Source organism: Cryptotermes secundus, unplaced genomic scaffold, assembly GCF_002891405.2.
Source record: "Cryptotermes secundus unplaced genomic scaffold, Csec_1.0 scaffold691, whole genome shotgun sequence".
In the NCBI taxonomy this organism is placed as follows: domain Eukaryota; kingdom Metazoa; phylum Arthropoda; class Insecta; order Blattodea; family Kalotermitidae; genus Cryptotermes; species Cryptotermes secundus.
This window is the reverse complement of record NW_019743159.1, coordinates 413008-423438: the sequence shown is the minus strand read 5'-3', so window position 1 is coordinate 423438 and position 10431 is coordinate 413008. Positions and strand designations below refer to the sequence as shown.

Below are 10431 nucleotides of genomic sequence, written 5' to 3'. Positions count from 1 at the left end.
CTGCTGTGTTATATAATCACGGTATATAGTGGCTGTCTAGCAGCTTGGTGAAGAACCGAGCTGCTAGTACAACCACACACCTCTGTATACTGGACACGTACATAAGTAAATTAACACTAATTACAACTTACACAGTTGCAAATTATACGCCCCATAATATCGTGGCGTATTGGCTCTATGCAGGAATTGTTGAGCCACAGAGGCCTCGGGGCACGCGCGTAACGTGAGAGCTTCGGACTTTATCAGCGCGTTGCTAGGCGACAACTGTGTGAAAGCTTGGATGGCGCAACAGGAAGTGTGAGTGACGTCACATACCCCAACTCATCACGTTGCTGTGCGACGCTCGATTAACACCCCTCTCCGCTAGGCTGTGACGTCACGCAACAGTAGCGCCCATTGCTAGGCAATACGTGGGTAGACACACAAGACAATACTTGAGATATCTGTTGCCGAGCAGCACTGTGTTTTCTGTGTGGTCCGTGCCGAGCATATAAGGAGCAGCGAACACTATTCAGCCAGTATTGAATACGAGTTACGAGTACTGAGTATGAGTTAAGAGCAGTTCAGAGTGGCGGAAGCAAGCTCAGTGGAACCAGGAATGTCAAGTATGATTTAGAAGACTAGTGTGTGAGACGGTGCAGTGGATTATAAGGTGTATGCAAGTCAGCGATAGAGCTGTAGCAGAGTGTAATCAAGAGAGTGCGTGTAACCAAGCTGTTAATAAATCCAATCATCCGAACTAGAACCCGTCATTTCGTCACGCGTATCCCCCTACACATGATAATATAATATAAAAACGGTTTGTTTTATTTTATTTTACGAATGCACCGTCGCAATAGACAAATAAATGCAGAAACACCATTACAGCCGTAAAGCATGTATGCCACCCCGATCACCTGACCACATCGACCCACCGATCAACAAGAAACTCCTGATTAGAAAAACAGAAACGCATGCACAGACCCATCAAGCCACACACAACACTGGACACAATACACCAATATTACGATATCTACTCGAAATCAAAAATAACCTCATGCTCAATTTAAAAGATTTTAACGCCTTAGCACTAAAGTATGTCATATAACTTGATGTGGGTCCATTTTGTAGAAATTCCCTTTAACGTTAATTTGCAATCAAATTAATGTAATTATTTATTTTGAATCCACCTGATGATGATCCATCAAAATCTAAATATGTAGTAATATGATATAGCCACAGTAAATTAATATATTTTGACTGTTTTATTTTTAGTGTTACATATATTGTCATGTAGACGGACACTATGTAACGTGATACATATTGTGGCATATTGGCCCCTTGTTAGTCAAAGACTTCAAAACAAACAACGAGTACCGCCGTTGCTATGCAATAGACAAATAAACAAACCGGCAGTTTCTGAGCAACGGCTCGGTAAACACGGTAGCGCGGAAACACAATAGAAGAATGGTGTTTCGATACGGTCCGCGCCGAGGTGTTATAGAGAAGGGAAATGGGGCAACCAGTCAGTTGAGGATTGGTCGGTTCAAAGTGAGGGAAAGATTAGGAGATTCGTGTGAAATGGCAGCAAGCCCGGGAGTTAGTTGAGAGTTGAGTTCTGCACGGGAGGCTGTGAAGAGAGGACTTGAGCGCATGAAGCTGAAGAATCTCCACTGTTAGAAGCCGTTCCCAGGGAACGGCTGATAAGAATATACCAGGCTGGAAGAAGGCTTATCGGGTGTAAGTGATTTGTGAATTGTTGAGGCTAGCGGTGGCGCTGTAATTACTTGTAGTTTGAATCGTGTACATAAGTGGTCAATAAATCTATTCACCAATCCAGAACCCGTCTATAGTCACTCCTAAATACGTGATATGTATTCTCTATTTTTTCGTCTTGCGTCCAGCGGTCTCTATGTCCAAGGACCATAGTCCACTCAAAGCCTCTGGTTCTCAATACGTAAGAATGTGTACATTTTAAAATGTATGTTACGTTTATCGGGGCAGGCGGTAGCGTAGATCTCGATGAACTATGTTAAAAGCCGGGAGGTCGCAGGTTCGAGTTCCGATGAGGTGGAATTTTCCAAATTACCTAATCAGTACTATGACCCTGCGGTCGACTTAGCCTCTAACAGAAATGAGAACCAGGAATCTTCTTAGGGGTAAAGGGCGGCCGGCTCATAAGGCTGACAACTTCACCGCCATCTGTGAGCCGATTGTCTACAGAAAATGTGGGAGCCTCGACGTCTCACAACCCTATGGGCCTTCACTGTCTCTTACATGGTTAGGTTTACCTTTTTTATTCTACATTTAATCATTAAGGAATGGACAAGCGTCCCAACCAGCCGAATGTCACATTCAACCAATGGCAACCGTGCTTCTAGCTGAGGAAGACTTCAGTTTTACAGATAGGGGATCGGCAGCTTGTCAGGAACTGCACTCCTGGAGCATGCTCATTGCAATCATGTAGACCTATTATTCAGAGGTCTAATTAGTATAGTATATAATTTCATAAAATAGATGCATGTGTTTGTTTAATTGATATTTCAGTTGTTTCACAGCCAAAACAGTGATTGAGGTTTGCTCTTTTTAACGGAGCGGACAGAGGACGTGTCTTCCACAGCCTCCACTGAGGATGTTAACAGATCCAGTTTCCGAAACATTGTGTTTTTAGAATACCGGACGATAGACAAAGTCCAAAAGTCCAGTAATCCGAGCTTTACATATCATTGTCAGAACTCTTTAGAATCCATGAAAACAAATTGGAAACGTTGCACTAGGCCCTGTAAGGGAAGGGACGTTGGAAGAACGTTAGCGACACGAATGTGCCTGCTGCTAGACTTGCCACACAGTGGCACATGTACTAAGGGCGATCTAGCTGTACCCGTCGTAACATACGCCGCCTAGCAGATTTTAAAGTTTATTGATTAAAACTCACACTAGTTTACCAACAACTGGTTACGGGGTGGGCGACCGAGGCGTCGGGGTTCAAGTCCCGGTAGGGTAAAAATTTTCTCTTCTCCACATCGTCCAGGCCGGCTATGGCGCCCGTTTAGCCTCCTATCCAATGGGTACCTGGAGTTCTTTCCCCAGAGGTAAAGCGGCCGGGGTGTAAGGCTGACCACTCATCTCTTACTAGTGCCGAGGTCAAGAAAATGTGGATCCATCCCCCCCATACGTCTTTATGGTGTAGTGCTTAGCTAGTTAAGCACAGGGACAAGTTTACCTTACTTTTTTTCCCCTTTGGCACTACAGCCCCAGTGGGCCTAGGCCTACCTCCGTGAACTTCTCCGTTCACTTTGGTTTTTCTAGATCTTACACGTTCGATAGGACTCCTTGGGCGGGCGATCAGCTCGTCGCAAGGCCTCTACCTGTACACAAACACAGAAAATCACACACACACAAACTAAACATCCATGCCCTTAGTGGGTTTCGAACACACGATCCCGGTTTCCAAGCGAGCGAGGACAGTACATGCCTTAGAACGCTCGGCTACCGTGACCGGCTTACCTTACTTTATCCTTAAGATTAAGTTCATTATATGATTTCAGCCAATGAGTTACTTCCCGCAGTAACCCATCCAAGTGTTGTATTACTTCGGCCACACGCCTTTGGCTTCATTAGTCTACAAGCCGTTCTGTTGTTGCTTCGGCAGAACCGAAAATATAAACTTGTCCCATCCCCTGGGATATAGCAGTAATGCTAAATGGGAAATCTGGCCGCATACCGGAAAGATTATGGACCATTTTCCCATTTAATCTCCGCGTCCATTGACACTAAAGCTATTCCTGTAGTTATCTGCTTCGTAACTTATACGCTTCTCCAAGTATAATTAGAATGATCAAGTCAAGGAGGATGAGATTGGCAGAACATGTAGCACGAATCGGGGCGAACAGAAATGAATGTAGGATATTTGTGGGAAAGTCAGAAGGAAAGAGACCACCTGGGAAGACCAAGACGTAGGTGGGTGAACAATACTACAATGGATCTTAGAGAGATAACATGGGATGGGATGGATTGGATTGATCTGGCTCAGGCTCAGGCACGGTAATGAACATTCGGGTTCCATAAATTGCTGGGAAGTTCTTCAGTAGTTGCGAAATTGGCGGCTTCTCAAGAAGGGCTCAGCTCCATGAGCGTATGAGTATCTGCTTCGCGTGCATCCCGTGTAAGCAGCTCTCGTAATAGAGCTATCAAGTGGCGCCTCCACCGACATTCCCGCAAACTAGCGAAACACACACACAGAATGAAAACAAAATAAATACCAACCATGGACAGCGGGCCGTGCCATAGCTCAAGCGGTCAGCCGCTGGCTTCCCGGGTCTGGTCAAGTGGGATTTGTGGTGGACAAAGTGGCGCTGGGGCAGGTTTTCTCCGAGTACTTCGGTTTCCCCTGCCAATCTTCATTCCACCAATTGCTCCACAATCACCCTCACCTATCATCTGGGGCTGGTACAATAGGCCAGAAGTGGCCGCAGTACAAGGGACTTACTCTCACCCCACTAGCAGTAAAAAGAACCATGGACTGCAGTACAAGACGAAAGGATGACGTCCTGGACGCCCAAAGGAAAAACAGTAATTAGGGCAATTAAGGCTATTCTTGAATAGTTCATAATGATGATGATGATGATAATGAGGATGACGTAGCTGTGGCCGAAACAGATAGAAACATTCCGACTAATAAAATATAAATATTATGGGAAGATGTGGTTGTTGCCTGAGTTTGGTATTTGCCTGGACGTGCTGAGAAAGAAAATGGAAAACAAAATTATAAATTTCTAACGTCAGAAACACAAAATCCCCAATCAAAATTTAACAAATTTCCTCGTTCCTTGTTTCTTAACACCCTACTGATAACTTTAACCGGTTAGTTTCGGTACAGAAGCAATGAAAAGAAATTTGGTCTGAACAAGCACATACAAATGTGTCCATTTTAAGAACTGACGTTAACTTCTCTATCATTAAACTTTTTACGTCTTTAATGTTCTCTGAATGATGGTCAGGCCATACGTTAAATAACGTCTTCACACAACATTTCCGCTAAAATGCCTTTTTATTGTGATCAGTTTTCATGGTAAATGGGATTTCGTGCGGAAGGCGTGTTGCTTTTCTTTCGTTATGGTTCCGCTCGTTCACGTCCATGCAGTGCTGCTGCCACGCCCATCCACCCCTCATGGCTCGTCGAACACAGAGATTGATCAGGCGCGGAAAATAATACAAATCTTGTAAACTCATCTCTAGGAAGGCTCTTTATTTATATTTTATTTCGTGAAGAAATAAGTTCTGTATCGTGATGGATATTCTTCAGTCTGTGGCTGTATACAAGGCTGTAGTGCTTAATGGCGCTACAGTCGTCTCGTCCATACAACTTTTTTGTACCTGTCAAAAGAAAAATCTCGCCCACAAACAAACAAACAAACAAAACAAACTCGGTGGCTTAAGTCCGCAAGTGAACTATACCGACCGAGCGACCGACTCATTTCGGCGAAGTTAGTGCCAAACTGAGCGGATAGAGAGGGTGTCACGTGGCCAGCGCAACGAATCCTCAGGTCGTTAATTTCAGTTTTCTAGACCGGAGCAGCTATTTCCTTAAAATAACTCCTCAGTTATCCTCAGGAGGCTGAGTGAACCCCGTTCTATACCCACTACTTCTTAGAATATGTGGTAGTGCCAGGAATTGAACCCGGACCTCTGGATCTGTAGGCAGGAACTCTGTCCATTAGACCAGGGGTAGCAAAGATTTTTCGTAAAGGGCCAAATATAAAATACATTACACTCTGAGGGCCAAGAGGCAAACTCGAGGATCTTTAAAGGTCGGTACAGTTAAAATAACAGGTTAAAAAACAAGTTTTCACAAATTTACTGGTGAAAATGTAACATAATAAAAATACAAAGGGAACTACAATCATTGTTTGAAACACAGCTTTAGGCTACTAATGGGATGAATGAAATTGTTTTTTTTTTAGATAATATTTCTTCAAATTGCGGGTCAAAGTTAGTACTCCCTATCATCGTAATTGATTGCAAATGTTCGTCTGTTAATGCTGACCTGTATTGAGATTTTACATATTTCATCTTTGAAAATGTCTTTTCACACAGGTAGGTACTACCAAATACAGAGATCAAACCTCGAGCATATGATCTTAATTCACCCTATTCATCACTTGGAAGACACTTATAGAATTCTGTTAGATTGTTCTCTTGGAATTTGCCTCTTAGCATGTTATCACACTGCAAAATAATCACTTCCAATTTAAGGTTAGGTGGAAGTTCTTCAATTGTACAGTTAAACGTATTTTCAAATCTGGAAATGTCTTCTGCACTTGCATCAAGATCCGAAAAACGTCGCTGGAACTGTTTTTTGAGCTCAGAAAATATATCACCTGCAAATTCGTGCAGGAATGGGGAATCCATTTCTTCTTTTAATGTTTGACAGCATGGGAAATGCACGAAACAGCTTGACATTTTTTGTGACTCAATCAAAGCCAGTTATCGTCGAAATGATTTTACCGCAGTATAAGTTTCACATATTAGCACTGTTTTGCCTTGTAGCTTCAAGTTGAATCCATTAAGAAATCCCATGACATCAGCAGCAAAAGCTAATTTCCAAAGTCATTCAGTGTTCGATAATAGTGGTTGAGGGCGTTTTTTCTCATTGAGAAAAATTTCAATCTCTGCTCTGAGTTCAAAAAATCTTAATAAAACTTTACCACTGCTGAGCCATCGAACTGCTGTGTGGTAGGGTAAGTCAGGATATTCGGCTTCCACTTCTGACAGAAAATCACGGAACTGACGATGGTTCAGCCCACGAGAATGAATGATGTTCACCGTTGACACGACTGGTTCTAAAACACACGATAAATTAAGATATTTGCCACAAAGTACTGCTGGTGAATGATACAATGAATAACCTTAGGCCTTGTACACCTTGCATTTTCACAAGCTGTGTAAATGCTTCCAACTAAGCCTTTACCTGTTCCAGACATATTTTTACCACCAGCAGTTGTCACACATTTTAGCTGATTCCACTTCAGATTGTACTTCGTTAACATTTCCTCAACTTCCTTGAAAATGTCTTCGCCTGTAGTTGTTCCACGCAGACTATTCATAGAAGCTAATTCTTCAGTCACTTCAAAGTCAGCATTGACTCCTCGAATAAACAGCAGCAATTGAGCAGTATCTGTAATGTCTGTCGACTCATCAAGAGCTAAGGAAAACCACTCGAAATCATTTGCCTTGTTAATTAATTGGTTAGTGATGTTGCTACCAATGTCCTCAACTCTTCGGGCAACTGTTCTCGCGGAAAGGCTGATATTATTAAATAAATCCATTTTCTCTGGACACATTTCTTCAACTGCTACAATCAAACATGATTTAATTAACTCACCATCAGTAAAGGGTTTTCCTTCCTTGGCTAACAAATGAGCTACTCGTAGACTTACTTTACTTGCAGCCTTATTTTCATTTTTCATTTTCGTGAAGAAACTGCGTTGTAATGAAATACTCCATTTCAAAGTTTCTAATTTTTGTGATCGTTCCTTCCCTGTGAGTTGGGAATACTGTGCCGAATGCTTAGTCTGGTAATGCCGACGTATGTTGTACACTTTTAGTACAGCTATAGTATCACTCTACAATAAACACAATGCTTTGCCATCCAATTCAGTAACAAAATAATTCTCACTCCACTCTGCCTTAAAAGCACGGCATTCTAAGTCCACTTTTCTCTTCTTTTGTGGTTTCGACAGCGACATGATGGATATCCACTGGTATTAAAACGACACAGAACAGCGATACGCGTGGCGGCGGGCCGGATTTGGCCCGCGGGCCGTAGTTTGCCGACCCCTGCACTAGACCATAGAGGCGGTTTCAAATTTATCCCCTACTTCATAAAGTCCACTTTGTTATTTCACGCAAATACAGCCTTAAAAGTCTTACGTTATTAATGCAATATTTACGCAGTGCAAGCTTAAAATCCAACAGGAGAAAGCAATTTAGGTCACGTGTTTAAGTGATAACCTTCTGCTCGTCATGCGATCCGATCTTACTGCACCATCCCCACTCTTTTGCTTCTAGGTATATTGCAGCCGTAGATCTTAGCGTTTGAAGGACAAAATAAAAATGGGAGGGGTACACACTAAACAACGCCAGAGAAGTATAAAATATTAATACAATATGATCAAGCAATACAAATCAAACAACTCTCCTCAAACAGAGATACAATCAGACTGCAAGAAAGCAAAGGGCCCACGAGGGTAGAAGTAGTCAACTGAATGTCCAACAGAAGACAGCTTGCCTTCGCAGACCTGCCCTGATCACGGCCGAAATGATTTTAGGAGCAAGGGAACCAAACCTGATTTTAAAACAAGCGACAGTGAGATTTAGAGACACGGCTCAGACAGCTCAGAGAAGAGAGGGGAGTGGAAGGGAGACATGAAAGAGGGAAGGGGTACGTGGGCATCGGGGTCGCAGCACCGAACATAAACGCACTCGAAGGGAAATTCTCCAGCGTCCAGCTAAACCAATGACTCAGACTTTTCTTATTGTTTTCAGTTACAAACAGCTAGCTAACTGTGGCTCCACAGTCCTTTTGTTGGACCTTGGCCGCTTTTTCAGTTTCTTGGTCCTATACACAGTCGGTAGGACTCCTTGAACGGGGGATCAGCACGTCGCAAGGACGCTACCTACATAAAGAACAAAAAACACAGACATTCATGCCTTGAGTGGGATTCGAACCCACGATTCCAGCGTTCGAGCGAAGACAGTTCATGTCTTAGCGTGGCCACTGTGATCAACAAAAATTTCAATTACTTCCACGTGGACTTGAGCCCATTTTCTCTTGCCTACATTCTAACTGCTTTACCACTGAGCTAATGCGTGTAAGAGGAATGCCAACAGCACGTGTTGTTCCCAAGAGGTCATCCATGCAAGTACTGACCACGCCCAATGTTGCTTAACTTCGGTGATCGGACAAGAACCGGTGTTTTCAACATGATATTGCCGTTGGCGCTATAAATAGCTACGGCTACATATTAGGCATATTAGCGTCTTTACAATCATCATCATCATCATCATCATCATCATCATTACGCCTCCATCGGTTTGGGAAGAACCTACTGCTTAAAGAGAGACTCAAAACTAACAGTACTTGTTTGAGGGCCAAAGTTCGCACAGTCGCCATATTCGTTTAGTGTTGACTAATAATAATATTCTAGAAATAATTCTCAGGTATTTTCAAGGTCTATCTCCACACAACTTTCCACTTGCGTAGCTCGAATGATTTTTTTACTTACGGCGAAAAACCGAAAAATTAAACTGGCCTATACATTCCATGCAAACGGTATGTCCTTGTTTTAAATCCTGCAAAAGGGGTTCGTTCAGGAAAGTTGCACATTTTTTAAAGGTCTATTAACACCCACAATTTCGGGACCTTCCTTGCTATTGTCCATTGCAGGAAATTAAGAAGTACCAGGCTGGATGGTCTCCAGTGGCATAATGTCCATAATCAATTTCGTGAAAATATTGTGATGTGTCTGCTGAAAGCTGGGGCAGAACCAGAAGAGATGGCAGTTGCTAGACACTAGCTCTGTAAACATGCTTCCACGGAAACCAAATAAGAACGCAAAGTAGAACAATTCTCTAGGCAGTGTTTTCTCTGTGTTCCTACTTGGGGTTATATAACGAGGATCACAGCTGATTTTGAAGAATTGTGAGAGAGTGAACCCGGAAGCTGAGGAAATTATGGTTTTGGGATCCGTTACCAAGCAACGACTGGTGAAGATACAGCAGGCTGAGAAGACATTGCGTCCTGTAATGAAAGTCAGAGTGTGTGAATTGGCGATAGCGCTATATTCCATTGCAGTGGCGGTTTGTAAGAGTCTACTAAATCCAATTACCAATCCAACCCCCGTGTCAAGTCACTAAACACGTGACAGTATGGAAGTAAATTGATTCAGAAATTAAAGGGAAAACAGGATAATGATTGCGGAAACATTTTTCTCTCTTAAGTAACGAATCCTACGACTCAGAATTGATTTTTCTACCGCCATGACCTGGGTTTCTGGAATTAAGTACCTCCATTACAGATCCAATGGGGGTACGCGGTAGCGCAGTTGGTTGAGGCACTATGCTACAAGCCTGACGGTCGCTGTTCGATTCCCGACAAGGTCATTAGATTTTTCATTTTATCTAAACCTTTCAGCCGCAGTATGGTCCTGGGTCGACTCAGCCTCTAACAGAAATCAGTACCAGGATTCTTCCGGGGGGGGGGAAATGATGGCTGACAACCTCACCGCCATCTGTGAGCCGATTGTCTATACAAAATGTGGGAGCCTCGACCTCTCACAACCCTATGGGCCTTCAGGGCCTGTTATAAGTACAGCTCTTTTTATATATCTACTAATAATGAAACCGCCATTACTCACTGATCTCTTGTAGTTTATGGCATTTCTTCCAACG

The 10431-nt window shown here is 43.0% G+C and overlaps 1 non-coding gene across 1 annotated transcript; it reads right to left on the bottom strand.

The window, feature by feature from the left end:
• Nucleotides 1-8862: 8862 nt before the first annotated feature.
• On the bottom strand, nucleotides 8863-8981 carry LOC111873949. The gene has a single exon (XR_002844461.1). It is a non-coding gene; the product is annotated as a 5S ribosomal RNA (ribosomal RNA).
• Between the last annotated feature and the right edge of the window lie 1450 nt (nucleotides 8982-10431).